The following is a 27,182-nucleotide window of genomic DNA, read 5'->3' on the forward strand; positions in this document are numbered from 1 at the left end:
TGGATATAAAAATATCCTTTGAGAACATGAAAGATGTTTAGCAATAATTGTGAACAGAAATAAAGGAACAGTGGGAGACTATTAGAACTTCATGCTTGTTCAGCCATTTGATAAAATCATGTCAGATCTACAGCCTAGCTCTATAGACCCACTGTTGCCACATATCCCTTAACATCTCTGGTTAGAAAACTCCATCAATCTTATGCATCAAATTCAGAATTTATTTAGGCAACTATTACCATTTAGAAAAAATAGTTTGAAATATCTACCATACTTAACATGTGAAGTGTTTCTTCGTTTTTCTCCTGAAAGGTCTGACTCTAATTATAATTCATAGGATAAAAGCCATACAGTGTGGAAGCAGACCATTCGGCCCATCAATTCCACATTGATCCTCCAAAGAGCATCCCACCCAGATCCACCCTATCCCTGCATCTGCTCCTAAGATGTTGCTTGGCCTGCTGTGTTCATCCAGCTCTATACCTTGTTACATCGGATTCTCCAGCATCTGCAGTTCCTATTATCTCTATTAACCCTGCATTCCCTATAGGTAATCCACCTAGTCTGCACATCCCTGAACACTATGAGCAATTTAACATGGCCAATCCACCTGACTGCACGTCTTTGGACTGTGGGAGGAAACCAGAGCACCTGGAGGAAACCCACGCAGGCATGGGGAGAATGTGCAAACTCCACGCACAATAGTCACCCGAGGCTGGAATTGAACCCAGATCTCTGGTGCTGTGAGGCAGTAGGTTGTCAGACTGGAGATCGGAACAGGCAGTCAGTGGCTTGTGAGCCTGGGTAGACCATGTGTGGAAGCTCTCTGAGCTGATCTAATGAAAGACTGTTATGTTTATCTTTTTAACTTCACTTTCATTTTTATAACTTATACTATGAACAGCAAAAGAAAAGTAATGTAATGTTTTTTACCCCTTTTATCTTTCCGTTTATCTCTTCATTTTGTATTTATGCTCTGTACCTGGGTATTTTGTGCAGCGTTGCAAGCTTTTCACTATAATCCTCTACTTCCGCACGAGAGTACACATGACAATAAACAATGTTTTATTCTAATTTTCTAAATATAAAGGCTAATATTTCATGAATCTTTTTAATTACTTACAGTTCTTGTATGAGACATTTGATGGTCCGTGGAGATGGACTGCTAATTTTCTTTGGACAGCCAATATTTCTCATTTGTTATCTTGGTTTAGATAGTAAGTTTTTCATTATTTAGAGAGTTAAATATAAAATTATTATCATCGCATGCCTTCTTTTGTATCCATCACAAAATGTGGTATAATCAGAGTACATAGAACAGGCACCCTGGATCCTGAATAGCACTTGGAGCTCTGACCCTTATGAGGATTCAGAATGTAGAGAAACATTTCTCTGCCATATAAGGGGAAACCTGAGGCCTGAATCCGTCTGAAGAAAATTATCCACAAGATTTTCTCCATGGAAACAGAGGACCAATTCTTTTTGAGGTAAAGAATTCCCTGAGCTACTTTTTCTGGCAATGTCTCAAAGGAATGCCACCTCTAGATGATGTAAAATGCATGCAGGCAAAAAAACTCCACCAGGAGCGCCATATCACTGCCAAATTATGAATGCAGCTGCCTTCCTACCAGCCTAATGCTGTTTACTGAAGCAACGGTTGCTGTGTGCCAGACCTTAGTGCTGCCAGCTTTCCTGCCAAGTTGAAATTCAGCCCAGAGCTGCTATCTCTCTCTGTCATTCACAATGAGGAGCTGCCTAGCTGCACGGATCAATAACTGGCACTACTTTACCAGCTTTTGCGCCACTCCCAGATTCTCAGTGCCAGGCTTCCCTGGACATGTGGAAATTCAGCCTGAGTAGGGCCATCTGCACATACACAGACAGTGATGCCAACTACTCAGTGCATAATTTGGTGACCAAGGATGTACAAATTCGTTTGGGCTTAGGGACAGCTGTCATCAGTAACTGTGTCACTGGGCCCATTTGCAATTGTGCACATAGCTACCAGCGTTCCAACTATTTTCTTCTTCTGCACCAATCTCTGAGGTCTGTGTATGGCAATAGCAGCACACTGATTGCTGTTTGTGCACCCTCACAGAAGCTGCACTGCCACCTGGCAGAGAGAGAATATTGGTCACCATTCCATTTCTTTGACTTTCAAGCATTAAACCTATGCTTTGGTATAAGCCCCATTAGGCCTTTTCGAAATAATGTGGGGACAGCTTCCAGGTGGCGGGGGTGGGGGGGAATGCCACTGGATGTACGTGTATAAATACATGTCAATAAGGTGGTCTACAGCATCACTGGGAAGTGATGCCACATTCCATGACATAAGGAGATTGTTCTCTCTAGTAGCTGTGTGACAGAAACGAAGTCTTGACCCCATTAGTTTACATTTATTGTGTTGTAAACAAGTCTAATAGTTGAATCTATATCAAAAGACTTCTGCACTTTTAACAATCTCCCTTCTGGCCCAACTATAGTTTCAGATGGCAGCAGGTCAATGGATCACAGGAAAGTGGAGCCAATAATCATATGTGAAGAGCAGCAAAAAAAACAGCATAGAATGAAGAAGCTATTGCCATCATGTAACAATGTGACTGAACTGGAGCTGGGAATTTGCAAGGAACTGCACCACACTGGGACTAGCCACAAAGCTCAGCAAGGAGCAGATCAGTTGTGCAGACAATAACCTAGTTAAAGGGTCAACAAGGAAACTGCTGCATATGAAGTAATTAAAGTACTCAATGTCAACTTCAATCTTAGCAAAAACACCATTGTTAAGTGTGCAAAGTTTAATAAGGGCACCCAACAACCTGGAGAGTGTGTTGACTGATTTATTTATGATTTATATCAGTGAGGAGAAAGCCATGAATATGAGAACATAAAAGAAGAATTCATATAAGGACTAGATTGTTTCAGAGATAGTAGAAACTGCAGATGCTGGAGAATCTGAGATAACAAGGTGTAGACCTGGATGAACAGGGCCTGAAGGGTCTAGGCCCAAAACATCAGCTTTCCTGCTCCTATGATGCTGCTTGGCCTGCTGTGTTCATCCAGTTCTACACCTTGTTATCTCTTCATCTCAGGACTGGTCGCTGTGGGGATCTTAAACAAAACATTGTCTGATTTTCTTTTGGCAATTAACGGATGTTGCAGGCTGCTCAGTTGTATTTTTTGTCTGTTTTTATTCTTTAAAGGGATATGGGCATCACTAACTGGGCTGACATTTATTGCCCATGCCAGTTACCCTTGAGAAGTTAGTGGTGAGTTCCAGTTCTTGAACCACTGTAGTTCACACCCTGTCAGTAGACCCACTATATCATTAGGGAAGAAGTTTCAAAATTTTGAACAAATAATAATGAAGGAATGTCAATATATTTCCAAGTCATGATGGTGAGTGGTTTGAAGGGGAAAGTGCAGACAACGGTGTTCTCATGTATCTGCTGCACTGATCCTTAAAGATGGAAGGGGTCGTGGGTTAGGAAGGTTGAGTCGAAGGAGCCTTAGTAAATTTCTGCTGTGCATCATAGCATGGTGTCAAGCTTCTTGGATGCAGTTGGAGCTGCATCTATCCAGATAAGTGGGAATATTCCATCACACTCTTGATTATGCCTTGAGGATGAGTCGGGAGCTGAGTTACTCAGTGCAGGATTCATAGCCTCTGACTTCCTGTTATGGCCAATGCATTTATATGATGAATCCAAATCAGTTACTGGTCAATAGTAACCCCCAAGATGTTGATTGCAGGGAGCTCAGAGATTCAATGCTGGTAACACCATTGAATGTCAAGGCCTTGCAGCAATTGAACAAGTTTCAGTATCTGAGGGGTCACAAATGATGGTGTACATTGTGCAATCATCAGCAAACATCCCCATTTCTGAACTTATTATTCAAGGAAAGTTATTGTTGAAACAACTGACGGTGGTTGGGCCTAAGAACATCTACAGAGATGACCTGAAACTGAAATGACCGATCTCCAACAATCACAATCATCTTCCTATATGCTAGGTATGATTCCAACTAATGGGGAATTTTCCCTGATTCCTGTTGGCTTCAGTTTTGTTCGAAGTCCTTGATGCCTCATTTAGTCAAATGCAATCTTGATGTCAAGGGCAGTCACACTTACCTCACCTCTTGAATTCTGGTCTTTTGTCCTCATTTGAACCAAGGCAGTGATGAGGTCAAGAGCTGAGTGGCTCTCTTAGAAGTCAAACTGGGTATTACTGAGCATATTATTGCTAATCAAATGTTGTTTGCTTGCTCTGTTGATGACATCTTCCATCATTTCACTGATGCTCGAGAGTAGACATATGGGGCAGTATTTGACTGGATAGCATTTGTCCTGCGCTTTATATATATGGCACAAATGGGCAATTTTCCACACTGTGTTGTAAAAGAACTGGAACAGCTTGACCACACAGGTGGAGGTTAGAAAACTGAAGAGTCGCAAGAGATCTTTTGAAATTCAAATAACATTTTCAAAGGTAGAGACAACTCTTTGAAAATAGCAATGTGAGTATCTCTGCCTATCTCACCAAAAACCAAAAACAATGAACGTCATTCAATTTCATATCTAAGATAGTTAATTGTCTGGACTAACCCAATACCTAATATAGAAGCAGGATTTAACAGTGTAAGCTAACAGCCACTTTAAAGTTTTGAACCATTTGAAAGTCTAGCTGCAAACAGCTATTGAATACAGAGATCTCAGAAGGACCAGTGAAATCAGCTTTGGATTCTATTCTCAGCTGAACTAACTGGGAGCATGAGAGTTGGATCTTCTCCCTGCTGGAAGGAGGTACAGGGGAAGGCGCACATGTTTTGCTGTAAAAGAATGCAGGCAGTTTACAAATGAGGTGTCAGCAGAACCGGGAAAGAAGAGTGGCATACATTCGCCCCCCGAAATTGCTCAGCGAGCTCAATTTCAAACGAAACCTTCACCCATTCGATAACAGACGCCATCATCACAGCTGTTGAACCTGACTTTGAGTTTCAACACCTTCACTTTAAAAAGTAAACCTCCAAGCAAGCCAGACCCATAACAATAGTAGAGCTACATTTATATTTACTTTATAACGTGCTTTATGCCTGATCTTTTATTTTTGACATTTTAGCACTAGTTGTGCAAGAAACCTATCCTTTATCTTCATAAAGTTGAACTGGTAGTTACTTTTATAGTTATAGTTATAAGACATCCCGTCGTTTCAGGCAATGAGATCTTGTCTGAGAACCTGTCTGGCTATGTCGAGGGCATCTTGAAACCTATTGTCTAAGAAACGCCCGGCTTCCGTCATGACACTACAGACTTCTTACAGAAACTCAGCACACAGAGACCAGTCGAACCAAGCACATTTCTCGTCACTATGGATGCTTCAGCACTCTACACCAGCTACCCCATGATGACGGCATTGCTGCAACAGCCTCAGTGCTCAACACCAACAAATCTCAATTTCCAGACACCATCTTACAATTCAGCCACTTCATCCCTGAGCACAATGACTTCACGTTTGACAACCAGTTCCTCATCCAGACACATGGAACACCCATGGGGATCAAATTTTCACCCCAATATGCAAACATTTTCATGCACAAGTTCAAGCAAGTTCTTTGTTGGACAGGACCTCCAATGAACGCTATACACCAGATACATTGATCAACATTTTCTTCCTTTGGACTCATGGCGAAGAATCACTGAAACGATTGCACAACTGTATCAACAAATTTTATCCTACCATCAAACTTAACGTGGACGACTCTTCAGAATCAATCCCATTCTTGGATACATGCGTCTCCATCAAGGATGACATCTCAGTGCCTCACTCTACCACAAGCCCATGGATAACCTCACGATGCTGCACTTCCATAGTTTCCACCGTAAACATGTTGAAGAAGCCACAGCCTATGGACAAGCCCTGCTTGTACACAGGTCTGCAACAGACTGTTAAAGATGCTGGAAGACACCCTCCTAAGAATGGGATACTCTACTCAACTCATCGATTGTCAGTTCCAACTTGACACAGCGAAAAACACACGATCTCCTTGGAAGATAGAGACAGGACATGACTGATTGAGTACCCTTCATCATCCAGTGCTTCCCCGGACTGCAGAAACTACACCACGTTCTTTGCAGCCTTCAACATGTCATTGATGATGACAAAGATCTTGCTAAGATTATCCCTTTGCCCCCACTTTTCACTTTCAAATAACAGACAAACCTTAAAGTGATCATCATTCGCAGCAAACTACACAGCCTTCAGGACAACATTGAGCAAAACACTACTCAACCCAGCCATGGGAACCTCTGCAAGATCTCTGACATGGATACAACCATCACACGTGGGAACACCATCCACCATGTGCACAAAGATACTCATGTGACTCGGCCAATGTTGTCCACCTCATGCCCTCTAGGCAAGGGTGCCCCGAAGCATGCTATATTGGTGAGACCATGCAGACACAATTGTAATGGATGAATGGACACCACACAAGAATCGCCAGACAGGAATGTTCCCTTCCATTCAGGGAACACTTCAGCAGTCTAGAGCACTCAGCCTCCGATCTTCAGGAAAGCTTCCTGCAGAGTTGTGAGAGCATGGAATGCGTTGCCAGCAGCAGTTGTGGAAGCAAGGTCATTGGGGTCATTTAAGAGACTGCTGGACATGCATATGGTCACAGAAATTTGAGGGTGCATCCATGAGGATCAATGGTCGGCACAACATTGTGGGCTGAAGGGCCTGTTCTGTGCTGTACTGTTCTATGTTCTATGTTCTATGTTCTAAAGTGGGCTTTGAAATACACAACAACTCAGAACTGCAGAGCAGAAACTGATACCCAAGTTCCGCATTTATAAAAATGATCTCAATCGTGATTGTGGGCTCTTGTCACGCTACATGTGACCCAGCTATCCTGTTCAATATTTGTAAAATCTTCCTTACTGTTCTGTTTTAACTCCCATCACCTTGTTAACTTGTTATGATCTCTCTACCTTACTTAGTTTGTCCAGTTTGGATGCCTTGTTATTTTGGTTAGACCCTCACTATGCATCTCTTACACTTATCATGTTATTCCAGCCCTTTGATTTGTCTCCAGCACCACCTTATTTTAAATTTTTTTGTAAGTATCTCCCTGCCTCAATTAATTGGATTATCAGTTATCCACCTCACTTGCTATTCAGCTGTTGACACTATTTTAACACTTTTGATCACCAGCAGAGACTTACTACTCAACGATCCGTTCATTCCATTTGTATGATCTTTTGATCCCTCTGCCCACTGATCTCTCTTCCCATAAATTCTGTACCTATATGTTTTTCTTCACTTCACCTGATGAATGGGCAGCACTCCAAAAGCTTGTGATTTAAAAAAAAACCTTTTGGACTATAACCTGCTGTTGTGTGACTTCTAACCTTGACCACCAAAGTCGAACACTGGCACCTCCACATTATTTCTGAATCGAAACACATGAAACCTAAAGCCGGCTAAGTAGAAACTTATACCAATTATTTGTGCCCATGGACTATTCTGAGGTCACATCTGGCACATTGTCATGTTTAAAATGGATGCAGGAGCTAGAGGTCTCTGGTTCTTTATGATGCTAAATCATGCCAGAGGAATTTTTTTTTAGCCATCAAATGTAAAACTCCATGAACCAAGAGACAGATAAGTAAAGACATTTGACAGATGACTGATACTGTTCGATATATGGAGAGGAAAGTCACAGGAGCCTTATGCAGAATGTTTAATTCTGCAAACAAAAGAAAGGTAAAATTAAAACAGAACTGGCTGTGTGCTACTTCCTCGTCCATTGTACCTGACAACAAAACAAAGAAAAGGACTCCAGCAAATAACTCACACAAAACAGGCTTTAGCCAGATGTTCACAACAATGTAATAAGCAAGCCACCTGGCAAAAAGAAATTTGGAATTGTGGCATCTGGAATTAAGTATTTATAAATGGCATCAACAATTCAAACCAAATGTCAATGGGAATTTTAATGAAATTAAATATTAACACATTCACGTGATAAGCAATATATAACTGAGCACAGCAGTAAGTTGTCTGTTCCTGCTTCACATCATTGGCTGTTAATATTAAAAGTGGGAAGCATGGTAATGGATAATGGATACAATAGAATAATCATCAGCAGTCGTTAGAAAAATTGTACCATTGTTCATTCATGTAATTTTCAGCTAACAAGAAGCATTACATCAGTCGAAGTGCTTTTCCCTTACTGGCTCCAAGTTTGAGTACTTTTAGATACAACATAAGACAAAAAGATTCAAATATGGGATGATATTTTGCCAAAGTGGTGGAGGTCCCATTGTGGGATTGGCCTCCAGCTGGGAGGCACAGTCAACCAGGAGGTAGGATATCCCCTGAAATGTTGCCATGAAGAGGACATATAAGAAGTGATTGCCAGGGGAGGGGTCACATTAAAGATGGCAGGACAGACTTTCAGGCTGTTGGCTTCATTAGGGAATAGACTGATGCGACCCCTGCTAAGTGGAATGTGAGATTACCCCCACTGCATCCAGAAATGTGCACAGTGATTTTGTTTATAAATGGGCCAAGTAGTCAGTAACATAGCACAAAGGGGAAATCTCATCAGCAGTAGCAATGAGGATGTGGGAGTGCCACTTGCTGCCAGTATACTGCGACCTATGCAACAAGGCTTCCTATTGGCCACAGGTTACTTCACCATTGGCAAAATATCAACATTCCAGGAATATCCGATTTATTGGGCCATTAATCACTTGCCTCCTTTGTGCAAGTAGCTGAATATCAACTCTCCCTGCCACTCAATAAACCTCCTCAGAGGGAGGACTGTATTGGGAACAATCCCAGTTGGCTTCCTATTTTACCTGCTCCCCTTTCCCCACTCCAATGTCATAGAAAGGTGGTGAAATTCATGCAGTGAGGGGTCTGCATTGCACATGTGCAAGTCTACTGGATAGTTACCTTGATAAGGGGTTCGTGAGAACCAAACAATTGGCATCAGGATGCAGAGCAGAAAGATGATGACATGGCTGAAAATGCAAATGAAAGTGCTTATTTGACAGAGATAATGGGAACTGCAGATGCTGGAGAATTCCAAGATAATAAAATGTGAGGCTGGATGAACACAGCAGGCCAAGCAGCATCTCAGGAGCACAAAAGCTGACGTTTCGGGCCTAGACCCTTCACCAGAGAGGGGGATGGGGAGAGGGAGCTGGAATAAATAGGGAGAGAGGGGGAGGCGGACCAAAGATGGAGAGTAAAGAAGATAGGTGGAGAGAGTATAGGTGGGGAGGTAGGGAGGGGATAGGTCAGTCCAAGGAAGACGGACAGGTCAAGGAGGTGGGATGAGGTTAGTAGGTAGCTGGGGGTGTGGCTTGGGCTGGGAGGAAGGGATGGGTGAGAGGAAGAACAGGTTAGGGAGGCAGAGACAGGTTGGACTGGTTTTGGGATGCAGTGGGTGGGGGGGAAGAGCTGGGCTGGTTGTGTGGTGCAGTGGGGGAGGGGACGAACTAGGCTGGTTTAGGGATGCAGTAGGGGAAGGGGAGATTTTGAAACTGGTGAAGTCCACATTGATACCATATGGCTGCAGGGTTCCCAGGCGGAATATGAGTTGCTGTTCCTGCAACCTTCGGGTGGCATCATTGTGGCAGTGCAGGAGGCCCATGATGGACATGTCATCTAGAGAATGGGAGGGGGAGTGGAAATGGTTTGCGACTGGGAGGTGCAGTTGTTTGTTGCGAACTGAGCGGAGGTGTTCTGCAAAGCGGTCCCCAAGCCTCCGCTTGGTTTCCCCAATGTAGAGGAAGCCACACCGGGTACAGTGGATGCAGTATACCACATTGGCAGATGTGCAGGTGAACCTCTGCTTAATGTGGAATGTCATCTTGGGGCCTGGGATAGGGGTGAGGGAGGAGGTGTGGGGACAAGTGTAGCATTTCCTGCGGTTGCAGGGGAAGGTGCCGGGTGTGGTGGGGTTGGAGGGCAGTGTGGAGCGAACAAGGGAGTCACGGAGAGAGTGGTCTCTCCGGAAAGCAGACAGGGGAGGGGATGGAAAAATGTCTTGGGTGGTGGGGTTGGATTGTAAATGGCGGAAGTGTCGGAGGATGATGCGTTGTATCCGGAGGTTGGTAGGGTGGTGTGTGAGAACGAGGGGGATCCTCTTAGGGCGGTTGTGGCGGGGGCGGGGTGTGAGGGATGTGTCGCGGGAAATACGGGAGACGCGGTCAAGGGCGTTCTCGATCACTGTGGGGGGAAAGTTGCGGTCCTTGAAGAACCTGGACATCTGGGATGTGCGGGAGTGGAATGTCTTATCGTGGGAGCAGATGCGGCGGAGGCGGAGGAATTGGGAATAGGGGATGGAATTTTTGCAGGAGGGTGGGTGCGAGGAGGTGTATTCTAGGTAGCTGTGGGAGTCGGTGGGCTTGAAATGGACATCAGTTACAAGCTGGTTGCCTGAGATGGAGACTGAGAGGTCCAGGAAGGTGAGGGATGTGCTGGAGATGGCCCAGGTGAACTGAAGGTTGGGGTGGAAGGTGTTGGTGAAGTGGATGAACTGTTCGAGCTCCTCTGGGGAGCAAGAGGCGGCGCCGATACAGTCATCAATGTACCGGAGGAAGAGGTGGGTTTTGGGGCCTGTGTAGGTGCGGAAGAGGGACTGTTCCACGTAACCTACAAAGAGGCAGGCATAGCTGGGGCCCATGGCCACCCCCTTAGTCTGTAGGAAGTGGGAGGAGTCAAAAGAGAAGTTGTTGAGTGTGAGGATGAGTTCAGCTAGGCGGATGAGAGTGTCGGTGGAGGGGGACTGGTCGGGCCTGCGGGACAGGAAGAAGCGGAGGGCCTTGAGGCCATCTCCATGCGGAATGCAGGTGTACAGGGCTTATTTGACATTCCATTTTCCAACTCGACATTATTGCAAATGCCCTGATTTAACCATCATAAGTCCAAACATTTCCAGAACTCCATCAATAGGGATGCTGTAAAGAATTGAGCATTTATAGGCTAGTTGCTTGATTACTTCTTCTGTCTGTACATATTTTAGAGGTTTACAACTCTACAGAGATTTATAGGTTTCGTACATTTGACTAAAACATGAGTACAATCATTTCAGCTAGACTTTTGGGTGTCAGGAATACGCTGAAACAAGATGCTATCAGATATGTGTGACCTTGTATGGCTTCATCTGGGAAGTGAACATGACTGCCAGTATGAAGAAAGTTCACACAGATCAGGATAGGATTCTAGAAAAGGGAGGTTGGAGTAAAAGGGAATGCAGTACTGGAGACCAATTCCACAAAGAATCTTCAGTGACCAATGCTGTTTCCTCACCTTCACTGTGAACTAAAGGATGAGATAACTTCACTGCACAAAACGGGTAAATTCTGCCAACTGCTGCAACCACAGTACAGGGACAGTACATATTCCTCACTTTTGCACTAGCACATGTAAAATACCACTGAGTATAGTACAGCAGAGAATTCTTATAAAAAGCTAAATCTAGAGCATTTCCTCTACTGTACAGGCACAAACAACAAAGATGTTTTAGTAAAACTTAATAATTACGTTTATTTTGGTAAGATGGAAACCCTTCTCAACAGCTTGGAACATGGCCATTTTAAAATTCAATACATATAAAGATCTGTCCGCGAGCAAACATTTCCTCCAGAGAGTACAACAGAAACATCCTGAAGCACTCATTGCATCATAAACATTGAAGCATAGGGAATAGGAAAAGCAGTAGTTGGCCCTTTGAGCCTGCTCTACCGTCCATGAGGATCATACCTGATCATCAACTTCAGTATCCTGTTCGCCCCATGCACTGTGATCCCTTTAGCTCTATGAACAATGTCTACCTCCTTTTTTGAAAACATTCAACATTTTGGCCTCAACCACTTTCCATGGCAAAAAAAGTCCACAGGCTCACCACTCTCTAGGTGAAGAAATTTCTCCTCATATCAGTCCTAAATGGCCTACCACCTTTCCTTTGACTAAGATCCCTGCTCTGGACTCCAATCATCGGCAACATCCTTCTTATGATTACTCTACCAAGGCCTCACAGAATTGTATAGGCTTGAATGAGATCCTCCTCATTCTTCTAAGCTCCAGTGAATACAGTTCTAACGGATTCTGTCTCTCGTTATACGTCAATTCTGCCATCCCAGGATCAGTCTAGTAAATCTTCATTGCACTCTCTCCATAGCCAGAATATTTTTCCTGAGACAAGGAGAACAATATTACACACAATATTTCCTGTGTGGTCTAACCAAAGCCCTGTGCAATTGCAGGAAAACATCCCTGTTCCTTTACTCAACTCTTCTCATTAAGTAGGCCAACATACCATTTGCCTTCTTCACTGCCTGCAATACAGCTTTCAGCAGCACGTGTACAAAGACACCCAGGCCCCACTGAACCTTCCCATTCAGCAAATAATCTGCCTTCCAGTTTTTGCTATCAAAATGGATATCTTCACTTTTATCCACGTTATAGTTCAAATACCATGCATTTGCTAATGCACCCAACTTGTCCAAATCATACTGAAGCATTTCTGCATCCTCCTCACTATTCACCTTTTCATGCAGCTTTGAGTCATCCACAAACTTTGAGATATTACATTTAGTTCTCTCATCTAAATTATTCTTATATTAAACAAAAATAAATTTCAAGGGCAAACTGATGTGGAACATAAAAATTGACAATAAAAATTTCTTTAAATATTTATAAAGGAAGAAAGACATGTAAATGAACATAGGTCCCTTCGAAAATGAATCTGAGGAGGCAGTTATAGAGAGAAAGGAAATGGCTGGAATTATACAGATTTTCATCAGTCTTCATGGTAAAAGATACTTCAAACATCCTGTTAATACGAAAGAATATGGGGATGAATTAAGTATCATCACCATCACTAAAGAAGTAATATTAGACAAACCAATGGGGCTAAGGGCAAATAAGTCCCTGGCCCAGATGGCTTGCAGCCTAGGGTCCTTAAAGAAGTAGCTACAGTGTTAATAGATGAATTTGCTGTAATTTTCTAAAATTATTTGGATTCTGGAGATGTACCAGAGGATGGAAAACTGCCAATATGACACCCTTATTCAAAAAGGGAAGGAGGCAAAAGGCAGGCAACTACAGGCCAATTAGCCTAACGTCTACTGTTGGAAACGTATTGCAATCAATTTTGAAAGGAATAGCAGAACATTTGGAAAATTGTAGTCTGATCAGGCAGAGTCAGCATGGTGTCATGAAAGAGAAATTGTATCGGACTTATTTATTAGATTTTTGAGGAAGTCTCAACGCCAGTGAATAGAGGGAAACCAGCCGATGCACTGCATTTTGACTTCTAGAAGGTATTTAACAAGGTACCTCACAAAAGGTTAAACCATTAAGAGTCCACAGTCCACAGAGTACACTACTGGAGGTAGTATATTGGCATGGATAAATAATTAGCTAACGGTTAGGAAACAGCAAGTGGGGATAAGCAGCTCCTTTTTAGGTTGGTAACTTCTGATCAGTGGGGCTCCACAGGGATCAGTGCCAGGATAATTGTTTACAATGTATATTAATGAATTAAATTAAGGAAGTCAATGTGCTGGAGCCAAATTTGCAGATGACACAAGAATAGATGGAAAGGCAGATTGTGAGAAGGATACAAGCAACTTACAGGGAGCTATTACAAGGTAAACTAAGTGGGCAAAATGTTAGCAATGAGAGCATAATGTGAAAAAATGTGAAGCTGTTCACTTTGGAAGGGAGAGCAAAAGACAGAGGGTTATTTAAATGGCGAAAGACTGTAGAAATTTGCAACTCAAAGGGACTTGGACGTACTTGCGCATGAAACACAATAAGTTAATAGACAGGTGCAGCTGGTAATCAGGAAAGCTAATGAAAAGTCAGACCCTCTTTCAAAGAGGTTGGAGTATAAGAGGGAAGTCTTATTGTGAATGTATGAAGTGCTGGTGAGACCGCATCTGGAGCATTGTGAGCAGTTTTGGTCCTCTTATTTAATATATTATTTCATTTGAGGCAGTTCAGAGAAGGTTCATCAGGATGTTCCCTGGTGTATCGTAATTGTCCTATTAGCAAAGGCTAAACAGATTGGGGCTCTACCCAAGACAACAAAATGTGAGGCTGGATGAACACAGCAGGCCAAGCAGCATCTCAGGAGCACAAAAGCTGACGTTTCGGGCCTAGACGCTAGGCCCGAAACGTCAGCTTTTGTGCTCCTGAGATGCTGCTTGGCCTGCTGTGTTCATCCAGCCTCACATTTTGTTGTCTTGGATTCTCCAGCATCTGTAGTTCCCATTATCTCTGGGGCTCTACCCAATTGAGTTTAGGAGATTGAGAGGTGATCTCTTTGAAACATATAGGATTCTTAAGAGGCTTGTCAAAGTAAGTACTGAGAGGATGTTTCCCCTCAAGGAAGAGTCTAGGGCCAATGGGCGTAGTCTCAGAATAAAGGGCTGCTAATTTAAGGCAGAAATTAGGAGAATTTTTTTCTTTCAGAAGTGTTGTGCATCTTTGGAATTCATTTCCACAGCGGTCTGCAGGAACAGCTTCCTTGTGCATGTTTGAGACTGAGATAGATACGTTCTTGATCAGTGAGGGTAACAAGGGCACAGGAAAAACATGGGAAAATGGATGTGAGGAATGTCAAATCAGCCACAATCTTATTGAAAGATGGAGCAGGCTTGAGGAATCTACTTCTGTCCCTATTTCTTATGGTCTTATGATTTTATTACACAGGTCATCACAGCTACTGAATTCTACCTTGATGAAGTTAACTAATTCTAATAATAAAAAAGAGAATTTTCAAACAAGACATGGCTACAGCAATATTAGAGACTAATCTTCATGCTTAAATTTTATTACAGTGTGGAGATCGAAGAACACAGCAGGTCAGGCAGCATCAGAGGAGCAGGAAAGTCAATGTTTTGGGTCAGGACTCTTGAAGGGTCTGATGAAAGGTCCCAACCTGAAACGTGGACTTTCCTGCTCCTCTGATGCTGCTTGACCAGCTGTGTTCCTCCACCTCCACACTGTATCAATTCTGACTTCCAGCATCTGCAGTTCTTGCTATCTCCTACTTAAATTTTACTTATTTTTAATCTATGTATCTGTATTTTTGCTAACAACTTCTTCTTATTCATCAGATATGAGAGTGGCTAATAAGGCCAGCATGTGTTGTCAATCTCTAATTTCCCTGAAAGTGTGCTCACTTTGGCAGTACGTATACCAAAATTGGAATAATAAGGAGATTAGCATGATTCCTGTGTAAGAATGACACACAAATTCATGAAGCATTCCATGTTTTAACCAAACTAGTTCAGTTGAAAGACCATTAGGCTGAAGATTTAAAGGTTGCTGGTTCCATCCCTGGTTTCAGCAAAATAAGTAGTTCCTTTCTGTTTCAACATTCATTATTACAATCCTTGTGTACATGATCCACAATGACAGACATTAGTTGGAAAATCGAGCCTTCTTCAAAAAGAACAGAATGAGTAGTTTTAGGTAGTGTGGCCAAGCAGTCTAATGTGCTGAATTAAGGCTCCGGTCTCTATGGAGGAGGGGACCCTGTTGTGGCACAGTGGTAACATCCCGATCATGGACCGGAGAGGTCCAGGTTTAAGTTCTACCTGCCTCAGAAGTGTGTAATATCATCTCTGAACAGGTTGATAAGGAAAACAGGTTAATAAAAAAGCAATGAGTGGCTTGCTCGACCATTTCAGAGGACGTCTAAGAGTCACCCCACATTGCTGGGTCTAGAGTCACGTGTAGGCCAGTTGAGGTAGGGATAGCAATTTTATTTTAAAACGCGTTAGTAAACCAGATGGTGTTTTACAGTTATCAATGATAGCATCTGGAGTATTGGGTATATGTTTGGTCCCTGTATTTGAAAAAGCATGAATCAGCATTGGAGGCAGCTCAAAAGAGATTCAGTAGGCTGCTTCCGGAAATGGAGAGGTTGACTTATCATGAACATCTAAAACGTTGGGCTTTTATCATTAAAGTTTAGAAAAATGAGAGGGTGATCTTATTGAAACTTACCACTGCCTAACCTGGTATATCCACAACATGGTGGATGTTAAGAAGATATTTTCAATTGTGAGCAATCTCGAACTTGGGGATATGGTTACAGAAAAAGTACATGCATTTAAAACTCGGATGTAAAGGATTTTTTTTCCTCCCGGAATATCTAGAATTCTCCCCCTAGAGAACTGAAGAGGTTATATCACTGAAGGTGATTTTTTAAATTCATTCACAGGCTGTGTGTGTCACTGGATAGATCAGCATTTATTGCCAATCCCTAATTGCCCACAGGGCAGTTGAGAAAGCAATATTGACCAAAAGACATAGGAGCAGAAACAAGGCCATTTGACCCATCAAGTCTGTTCCACCATTCAAGCTCTGGAGTCACATGGTGGCAAACCAAGAAAGGATGGCATTCTTCTTCCCTCAAGGGCATTAATGAACCAGATGGACTTTTTCAACAGTCAGCAATGGATTCATGGTCATCATTAGAGTCCTAATTCCAGATTGTTATTGAATTCAAGTTCCACCATCTGACATGGCTGGATTTGAAACTAGGTTCCCAGAACGTAACCTTGGTCATTAGATTACCAATCCAGTGATAATACCACTCGGCTGTCACCTTCCCAATGAGGAGGTAAATATCGAAGAGTTGAGGGCTATGAGGAGCATGTATGAAAGAGGAGTTGAAGCCAAGGACAGATCAACCTGAATCTTATGAAATGGCAGTGTAGATTTGAGACCCTGCAAGTTCTACTTCTGCTTCTATTTCTTAATTGGTGATGTCATTATGACTGGCATTCGTTCCACTTCTTCAATTCAGGTGAATTTCCAATATTGCCACAGTCTTAAGTCACACCCTGACTAGAACTGCTCTGCCATTATGTAGTCCTGGTCTCTTTGTTATGATAACAGGTGAGCAGGCAGCTCTCCTCATTGGTCATTTACCCAATGGTAATTTTCTTTTTATCTATTATTGATACCAAGAGATTTTGGAGGTGGAGATATTCCCACATGCCTGCTGCATGCGCAAATGTCAGAAGCAACAGTTGGCAATAAACTCAATATTAGTGATCTTTGATTCTGTTGACAAATCATTTTTTATGTTGTCCTGTAGATGGAAAGCCATCTGTGATAACTGACACTCGTAGAATTTAAATCTAACACTAACAATGCCTCTTTTATTTTCCATGATTCGAATTAAGCTACAGTTAATTATTTAGCTTGGAACAGCTATACAAACACACATGCTGAGCTATAGCCAAGATATCATTAAATTCATCTGCTGCCCTGATGTTGATATTTACTCTTTATTTTAGCTGCAATAGCAGCTGAGCGTAAACATCTGTAGACTAAATAAAAGTCAATAAAATTGCTGTCACAATTTATAGTTGAATCCATTGAATTCCTTGCTTCTTATGATTAAGAAACCATCAAAAATTTTTCTTTACATTTTTAGTAGTGCTGAAATTTCCTATTTTTTCAATCAGGCTCCTATGATTAGTCCGTGGGAAACCAATAAATTTTCTCCCCAAATGACAGGCAGTATTTCACGGGGCTGGTACTTGCATTGCATCCCAAATAATTTAGGTTTCTGTTTGCAATAGGTTACTAACATATCAGTGAGCTTCTGGAAATCCCATCTCAGTGCTGGTGTTTGACTTCAATCTGCTGTAATCCTGACAGACACTCGGGCAGCCACGGACCCTATCATTATTTCACTATCATTGGGTCAAAGTCTACAAACCTCCTGGCTAATGGTACCGTACGATTTTTTTTCACAACGTGGACAAGTAGTTCAAGAAAGAGGTCCATGATCACTTAATTGAAATCAAAAGCAATAACCTTGTTACCAACCCTACTTCTAAAAAAAAGGGCTAAACCTTACAGTTTTTTTTAGCTAAGTCCTTGATGCATTGAATTTTTTGGAGAGGATTTTGGCCACAAAGTCGAACAAGATATCTTGCTGCATCTTACCAAAGTCACCTAATTAACTACCTACCCTGTCTCCATGGACATCTAACTGTAACCCCATCTTCTCACCCACTATTCCCAGAACAACTCACTGTTCAGCAGATACATGCTGAAAGACAGATGTCCCTTGAGGCTATGACACCTTCAGAAGCCCACTGTGCACCTGGAAGAGTATTGGCATTTTGAAGGACAGTTTGTGAACATGCCAGAAAAGCGGAAAATGGAACTGCAACCCTTGGAAGTCAGGGGCTTAGAACTGAGGACTGCTCTCTTCTTCGCAGAGGATCACCAGAAGATGCAGCACCATCAGTCCCAGCAACCTGTTTTGCTGTTGCCACCCAAGTCAGTGCTGTATCCATGGTCCAGACATATGGACAGAAGAGCGCTAAGTAGCTCATTGATGTTCTACTGTGCAAGGCTAAGTGCCACAGTCTTTACTTTGCTACCTCACACTCATTCTTTCTCTGCCATTGCAGCTACTTCCTGCCAGGGTTCATGGTCTTGTTATTGCCTGCAACATCTTCTTTCACTCTCTCTCACCCGACTCCAAACTCACACATTGCTAACTCTGCATGGACTCAGCTCTGCTTCCTCAGTACCTCAGAACACCTCATCACCTTTGCAATGTGTTTTAGCACTGACTACCATGCATACTACTTCTATGTCACTCAATCACTCTCTTTCTGTCATTACAGGAGAATACAGCATATAACAGGGCAGAGAGAGCTGTACAGGTGGAAGGATGTCTGACACTAGGTTCCTGACCCTATACACAGAGAGAATCCTGACCCTTCTAAGAAAATGCCAGTGAAGAACAGAAGCTCAGACAGATGTGTAGGATGAAGTCATGCATTTTGTATTCAGTCATGGGATGCAGACGTCACTAGCTGGACCAGCATCTATTACACGGCCCTAGTTACCCTTGAGAAATTGGTAGTGAATGGGACTTCTTTAACCACTGAAATCTATGTGCTGTAGGTGCACCCATTAGGAAGGTGATTCCAGGATTTTGACACAACAATATCGAGGGAGTGTTTATATATTTACAAATCAGGAAGGTGTTGTTCCCATGTATCTACTGGCATTATCCTTCTAGATGGAAGTGTTTGTGTGTTCGTAAAATGCCTAAAAGCTGTAGCAGTTCAATGAATCATGTGACTGTTGGTCTGCATCCATGGACTGTTGGCAACTGCTATGGACAGCGAAGTCCAGCAGCCTAGGATCTGCAGGAGAGGTTCACACAGCTACACTCCAGAGACTCAGCCGTTGGACTTTCGGATAAAGCATGGTGACAGTAGGATTGGGAAGCTGTGCATACTTCAAGTGCCCCTTCCTTGCAGGGAGATAGGGTAATGTTAAGAGGCACCCATCCCAACAGACCACCCAGTTTATCTGTCCTTAGCTACATTCCACATAAAAACGGTCTCTAAGTCAGTCCCACTTGTTCCCAGATCCCACTAGGCACCCAGTAGTGGAGCATCATGTGCAGGCCATCGGTCGGACAATTCCAAATATAAGTTTTTATTTATAGCGAGCAATATCAACCTCAGATGAAACAAATAGAGCCTGCAGTTCACTGCCAAAATGTAAACCAAACGCTGTCATCATGATCAATGACCACAGTTCATGGTGGTCTGCTGCAGCCGGCTCTCATCTACAGGAGCTGAGTGTCAATCAGGTTTTGTCTGGCTTCCAGTGCCTAACACAAATGAGTTCTGCCATTGACAATGAGAGCTCCTTCCACCTCAATGTCCAGTGCCAATATATCCTTTCCCAAATATGGAGACCAAAACTGTACACAGTTCTCCAAGTATGGCTTCACCAATACTCTATTCAGTTGTCTTAAGACTTCTTATTTTTAAACTCCAACCATTAGCATTAAAGAACAAAATTCCATTTGCCTTCTTAATTTTTTTTGCTGAACCCACATTCTAACTTTTTGTGTTCCATGCACAAAAGCATCCAAAATGTTGCACTTTTTTTTAGTACTGCTCTCCATTTAAATAATAGTCTGCCTTTTGAATCTTCCTGCCAATGTATATGACCTCACACTTTCCGACACAATTCCTCCCCACTACTTTTGTCTTGTCAGCAAATTTGGATATGTTCTGTACTGCCTCCCATTGATTAGATCAGGGTGGATAGGGAGAGCTTTTTCCTAGGACGGTGATGGCAAGCACGAGGGGGCATAGCTTTAAATTGAAGGGTGAAAGATATAGGACAGATATCAGAGGAAGTTTCTTTACTCAGAGAGCAGTAAGGGAATGGAACACTTTGCCTGCAACGGTAGTAGATTCGCCAACTTTAGGTACATTTAAGTCATCATTGGATAAGCATATGGACGTACATGGAATAGTGTCGGTTAGATGGGCTTGAGATTGGTATGACAAGTCGGCACAACATCGAGGGCCGAAGGGCCTGTACTGTGCTGTAATGTTCTATGTCTATGTCTGCATTCTGTCCAAGTTATACTGGAAGGCCTCCTGAGGCCAGTCTAAGCAGCAGAACGGCATCTTCAGTGACCCAATTGTTTGCTTCACTCTGGCTTTGGTCACAGCACGGGCACCAACTTGGCGAAGGTGCTGCACAAGTTGACGAACTATTACACCAAAGAGTGAGTGCTTGTTGCACAATAACCCCTTTCTCGTCCCAGACTCACATTAATCATTCAACTTTTCTTGTATTTAGTAGAGTCCATGATCAAACATATATAAGGAGAGGCTGAATCGGCTGGGGCTTTTTTCTCTATAGAATCGGAGGCTCGGTGATATTACAGAAGTTTATGAAATCGTGAGGGGCATGGATTATTTGAGTAGTCAAAGTCTTTTTCCCAGAGTCAGGGGGTCCAAAACTAGAGTGCACAAGTTTAAGGTGAGAGGGGAAAGATTTAAAAGAGACCGAAGAGGCAAATATTTCACACAGAGGGTGGTGCATGTATGGAATGAGCTGTCAGACCAGGCGGTGGAGGCTGGTACAATTACATTTAAAAGGTATTTGGATGGGTATATGAATAGGAAGGGCTTAAAGGGATATGGGCCAAATGCTGTCAAATGAGACTAGTTTGGGATGCAGCTTTTTCCGGTCCATGAGCTAGGTGCTTGTCCATGCATGCAAAGTGTCCTTAGCAGCAGCTTTTAATTTCTAGTTGTTGGTGTGCTCTGCAACACAAATTTGTGCTTCCTAAGCCTCCTGTAAGTGGATCAGAGAGGTGTTTTGTGGCTCATGAGTGGTTGGTAATGACTGATGCTATTGCCTGTGTACAAAGTGTACATGTGGATAGTGTACCATGGATCATGCTCTAAGATGCTGTTTACAACTGAGTAGCATGGAACCTCTTCACAACCAGAGCTCTCCATGACTGTTGGTTGTCCTGATATGGTTTACAACCTAAGAAATATCTTAAAAATGAATCACCATCATAAAAAGAAATTGAAGCAGGAGTGGGCCATTTGGCCCCAAAAGCCTTCCTCCTGAAACAAGTTAAGGATCTGTCCCAGCCTCAACTCTTCTTTTATGCCAGCTCATCACCATCCTCATCTCCTGATATGATGAAATATATCTGCTTCCTCTTTAAATTCTTTCAGCAATCCATTTCACTCTAAGACAGAGAATCTTCATGTATTTCACTTTGAAATGAGTGCTCTCCTATTCTGTAACTATTTCCCCATTTGAGATTCCCCCATTAGTGGAATAATCTTCTCAATGTCTACTCTGCCAAGCCCCTTCAAGATCTGTCCATCCATGCAAAGTACCCTTAGCAGCAGCCCTTCATTAGTATGTTGCTGGTGTACCCTGCAACACTGTGTCTCTCGAAGTTTTAATGTTTCATTTTTCTTAATTCTCATGAATAAAGGGCTAACCCATTTAACCATTCTTGGTAAAACAACGCTTTCATCCTTGAGGTCAGACTAATAAATCTATTTTGATCTGCGTCCAGTGCCAATACATCCTTTCCCAAATATGGAGACCAAAACTGCACACAGTTCTCCAAGTATGGCTTCACCAATACTCGATTCAATTGTCATAAGACTTCTTATTTTTAAACTCCAACCATTAGCATTAAAGGACAAAAATCCATTTGCCTTCTCAATTTTTTTTGCTGAACCCACATTCTAACTTTTTGTGATCCATGCACAAAAGCATCCAAAATGTTGTACTTTTTTTAGTATTGCTCTCCATTTAAATAATAGTCTGCCTTTTGAATCTTCCTGCCAATGTGTATGATCTCACACTTTCCGACACAATTCCTCCCCACTACTTTTGTCTTGTCAGCAAATTTGGATATGTTCTGTACTGCCTCCCATTGACTAGATCTTTCCAACCTGAAAAGACCCATTAATCCTGACTGTATGTCTTCTGTACGCTCGCCAATCCTAAATTAATATTGATACGTTACCTCAATATTGAGACCTACTACTTTGTGCAACTACTGTTTAAGTGGCATCCTCTTGAATGCTTCTGAAAATCCAAATATTTCACATCTACCAGTTCCCCTTTGTTAACTGTTTATTGAATCCTCAAAGAATTCTGGCAATTTTGGTAAACATGATTTCCTTCCATAAATCCATGTTGACTATGTCATTAAGCCTTTCTAAATGTCCCCTTTTTTCTTCCCCTGAATAATAAATCCTAGCATTTTTCCAATGATAGGTATTAGGCCAACAGGACTATAATTTTCTGCTTTTTGTTTCCTTTCTTAAAAAGGCGAATCATACCAGCAATTTTCCAATCTGCTAGAAACCACCCAGAATCCAGAGTGTTTAGGAATATTTTAAACAAAATCTTCTCTATCTCTGCAGCTATTTGTTTTAAAACCCTTGGACACATGGCCATCAGGTCCTGATTTATCAAATATTTTTATTTATCCTTCATGACAAAGACTGTTAGAACAGCTTTCCTCCCACTATAATCTTGCTTATCTGTTTTATTTAGGGTGTTTATAGAAACCTCCACCATGAAGGCCGAGGCAAAATATTGGCTTAAATTGGCTGCCATTTTCCTGTTTCCTGTTATCACTTCCTCAGAGGCATCATCCAAGAGTCCTACACTCACTTTAGCTACTCTACCTTTCAATACATTCATGGAAGTTCTTGTTGTTTGTATTTACATTTCTTGCCAATTTACATTTATAATCAAGGTTACCCCTCATTATTAACCTTTTAATCATTCACTGATGATTCCTAAAATATACATAATCTTCTGAATTACTACTAGTTTTTGCAATAATTTTTGGCTTGATTCTCTCAACTGTCTTTGTTAACCATCCAACTCATCAAATCCTTCTTTTTGGCCAAAATAAATTTTTTGCTCGGTGTCAAGAAATCTCTACTTGAATATCTGCCACTGGCCCTCCACTGATATTCCCTATAATCTATTTTCCCAGCCCACTTTAGACAATTCATTTTTCACAACTCTGTAATTGCTGCATCTGTAAGTTGCTCGATCTCAAATTGAATACAAAGTTCTCACATATTAGAATTGTTATTACCTCGGGGTTTCTTAACTACAAGATCTTTTATTAATCCTGCATCATTATAGATCACTAGATCTAACATTCCTGTAAAGTGACTCAGGGATGGACAAGGGTGGCAGCTTAATGTTCCAGGGCACAGATGCTGTAAGAAGAAGAGAAAGGGTGGCAACAAAGGAGGGGATTGGTAGCTTTGGTTAGGGTAATATTACAGCTGTACTTAGAGAGGATATTCCTGGGACATCGACTGGTGAAGTTATGCAGGTGGAACGGAGAAATAAGTAAGTGATGATTACCTTTTGGGATTGTATGATAGACCTTCCCAAAAGTCAGCAAGAAATTTAGAAGCAGGTATGTAAGGACATATTGGATATCTGTAAGAATAATAGCATTATAATGGTAGAGGATTTCAACTTTACAAACACAGATTAGGACTCTCACAGTGTTAAGGAATTGGATGGGGAGGAATTTGTTAAGTGTGCACATGAAAACCTTCTTATTCGAAATATGGGTGTACCTACTAGAAAAGGTGCAATACCTGACCTCTGTTGGGAAATAAGGCATGGCAGGTCACTGTGGAGTCCATGGGGGGGCACTTTGGAACAAGTGATCACAATTTTATTAGTTTTAAAACCGTTATAGAAAAGGATTTCTAAACTGAGGTAGAGCCAATTTTGAGTGGCAGGTGGAGTTTAACCTGGATAAACGTCAGGTGTTGCATTTTAATAAGTCAAACCAGGGAAGGACTTATATAGTTAAATGATTTTGATTTTCTTGTCATGTGCATTTTACAGTAAAAACACAATAAAATACAGTAAAAAGCTTTCATTTGTCACCATGAAACAGCACCATTTTTGATGATGTAAGAACAAGGAGAAAAAAGAAAATATATAGCGTGAAGAGAGTCCATCAGTCCTGAGCCAGGTCTTCACTATCAACAATGTCTGTGCTGCCATGCCTCCGCAACCACTTTGTCACCATCTACACCAGACCCAATGAAAATCAAAGTCCCTGATCCCTCAGGTGCCATCTTTGCTGTTGGGCCAATATTCGTTTTTGAGTATTAGACAGGACTTTTCAAAAGTTAATTGGGAAAGGCTATTCACAGGTAAAGTGGGAGACATTCAAAAATCAGATGGGAGTTCAGAGACAGTATGTTCATATTAGTGTGAAGGGCAAGACTGGTAGGTGTAGGGATGGCTAGAGAAATTGAGGCTGTGGTCAAGAGAAAGAAGAAAACATATGCCAGCTATAAACAGCTGGGATTGAGTGATTCTCTGAGGAGTATAAGGGCAGTAGGAGTATAGTTAAGAGGGAGATCAGGAAGGCAGAAGGGGACATGAGATAGCTTTGACAAATAGGGTTAAGGAGAGTCTAAAGACATTCTAGAAATACTTCAAGGGCAAAAGAGTAACAAGGGACAGAATAGAGCCCCTTAAAAATCAATATGGTTGTCTATGTGTGGAACCAGAGGAGATGTATCAAATACTGAAACAAATATTTCACATCAATATTTACTTTGGAGAAAGACATGAACGCTGGGGAAATAAATCATGATGCCTTGAAAAGAGTTCATATTACAGAAAAGGAGGTGCTGAACATCTTAACAACAGATAAGGGTGGATAAATCCCTTGGACCTGATCAGGTGTTTCTCAGAACATTATGGGAAGCTAGGGAAGAGATTGGTGATCCCCCTTGCTGAGATTATATATTATCAACATCCACTGGTGAGGTGTTACAAGACTGGAGATTGGCTAATGTGTTGTTGTTATTCAAAACAGGCTGTAAGGAAAAGCCAGGGAACGATAGGCTGGTGAGCCTTATATCAGTGGCAGGTCAGTTGTTGGAAGGGATTATGAGGGACATGATTTACATGCATTTGGAAAGGCAAGGACTGATTAGGAATAGTCAACATAGCCTTGTGTGTGGAAAATTGTGTTTCACTACCTTGAATGAGATTTTTTGAAGAAGTGACAAAGCAGATTGATGAAGGCAGATATTGTACAATGGGACTTTGATCAGATTGTTCAATAGTGCGAGGAGTGGCAGGTGGAGTTTAACCTGGATAAACGTCAGGCGTTGCATTTTAATAAGTCAAACCAGGGAAGGACTTATATAGTTAAATGATTTTGATTTTCTTGTCATGTGCATTTTACAGTAAAAACACAATAAAATACAGTAAAAAGCTTTCATTTGTCACCATGAAACAGCACCATTTTTGATGATGTAAGAACAAGGAGAAAAAAGAAAATATATAGCGTGAAGAGAGTCCATCAGTCCTGAGCCAGGTCTTCACTATCAACAATGTCTGTGCTGCCATGCCTCCGCAACCACTTTGTCACCATCTACACCAGACCCAATGAAAATCAAAGTCCCTGATCCCTCAGGTGCCATCTTTGCTGTTGGGCCAATATTCGCCTCCTGAGTCAGCTCCACCAACATCACGGTTGTGTCTCTCACCACTGGTAATGGTAGGGCCCTGGGGAGTGTTGCCAAACAAAGTGACCTAGGGGTGCAGGCACATAGTTCCTTGAAGGTGGAGTCACAGGTAGACAGGGTGGTGAAGAAGACATTTGGCATGCTTCCTTTCGTTGGTCAGAACATTGAACATAGGAGTAAGCACATCATGTTGTAGCTGTGCAGAACATTGGTGGGGAAACTTTTAGAAGACTGTGTAGAATTCTGTTTGCCCTTCTATTGGAAGGATGTTGTTAAACTTGAGAGGATGCAGAAAAGATTTACAAGAATGTTGTTGGGACTGGAGGGTTTGAGTCACAGGGACAGGCTGAACAGACTGGGGACTATTTTCCCTGGCACATTGGAGGCCAAAGGGTGACCTTATGGAGGTTTATGAAACCATGAGCAGCATGGATAGGGTGAATAGCCAAGATTTTATCCTGAAGTGGGGGAGTCAAAAGCTAGAGGGCATTGGTTTAAGATGACAGTGGAACGATTTAAAAAGGACTTGAGGGGTACCTTTTTCACACAAAGGGTGTACGTAACAAGGGGCAGAAGGAGTGGTGGATGTGTGAGTGGTGCAATAGGAAGGGTTTGGAGGGATATGGGCCAAATGCTGGTCAGATTGCGATATCTGGTCAGTGCAGGCAAGTTGGACCAAAGGGTTTATTTCTGTGCTGTAAGATTCTATATCTCTAAGTTGTGCAACATACTGTTCTAAAAATCAATCTCTAATATTTTCCAGAAATCTGTCATCTGTGTTATCTTTGTCCAACTGATTTGTGCATATAAAGATTAAAATCTCCCATGACAATTGTAAAGCCTTTCTTACCTGAGTTCATCATTTCCCAATTTATTTTTGGTCCTACAATGAGTAATTTCTGAACTATTGGACCTGTAGTTGATTTCTACCAGTGATTTATTTCCTTTACTATCCTTTATTTCCACCTAAACTGATTCTATATCATGATCTATTCCACCTCTATCACTATTCATCATAGCATTGTTACCTTCCTGAATTAACAAAGCTACCCCACCTTCTTTTCCTTTTAGCCTATTCTTCTAAAATGTTAAATATCCTTGAATATTAAACCCCTAGTTTTGGTCAAACTGCAGCCATCTCTCCAAAATAGTCATCAAGTCATATTTCTTCTTCTTTCTATTTGCGCCATGGATTCATCTGTCTTGTTACAAACACTGGGTGCATTTAAATAAAGAGATTTTTATATTTAACGCGGGAAACACAGCAACCAATATACAC

General features: G+C 41.9%; 1 long non-coding RNA gene and 1 other non-coding gene across 4 annotated transcripts in view; one reads left to right on the top strand and one right to left on the bottom strand.

Moving 5' to 3' along the window:
• The window catches only part of LOC125454160 (uncharacterized), a 157,672-nt gene that overhangs the window by 108,214 nt on the left and 22,276 nt on the right, over positions 1 to 27,182 (bottom strand). The window lies entirely within an intron of this gene.
• LOC125454528 (U6 spliceosomal RNA) lies at positions 15,201 to 15,304 on the top strand. The gene has a single exon (XR_007248016.1). It is a non-coding gene; the product is annotated as a U6 spliceosomal RNA (small nuclear RNA).

This window comes from Stegostoma tigrinum, chromosome 7 (genome assembly GCF_030684315.1).
Source record: "Stegostoma tigrinum isolate sSteTig4 chromosome 7, sSteTig4.hap1, whole genome shotgun sequence".
NCBI classification, from domain to species: Eukaryota; Metazoa; Chordata; class Chondrichthyes; order Orectolobiformes; family Stegostomatidae; genus Stegostoma; species Stegostoma tigrinum.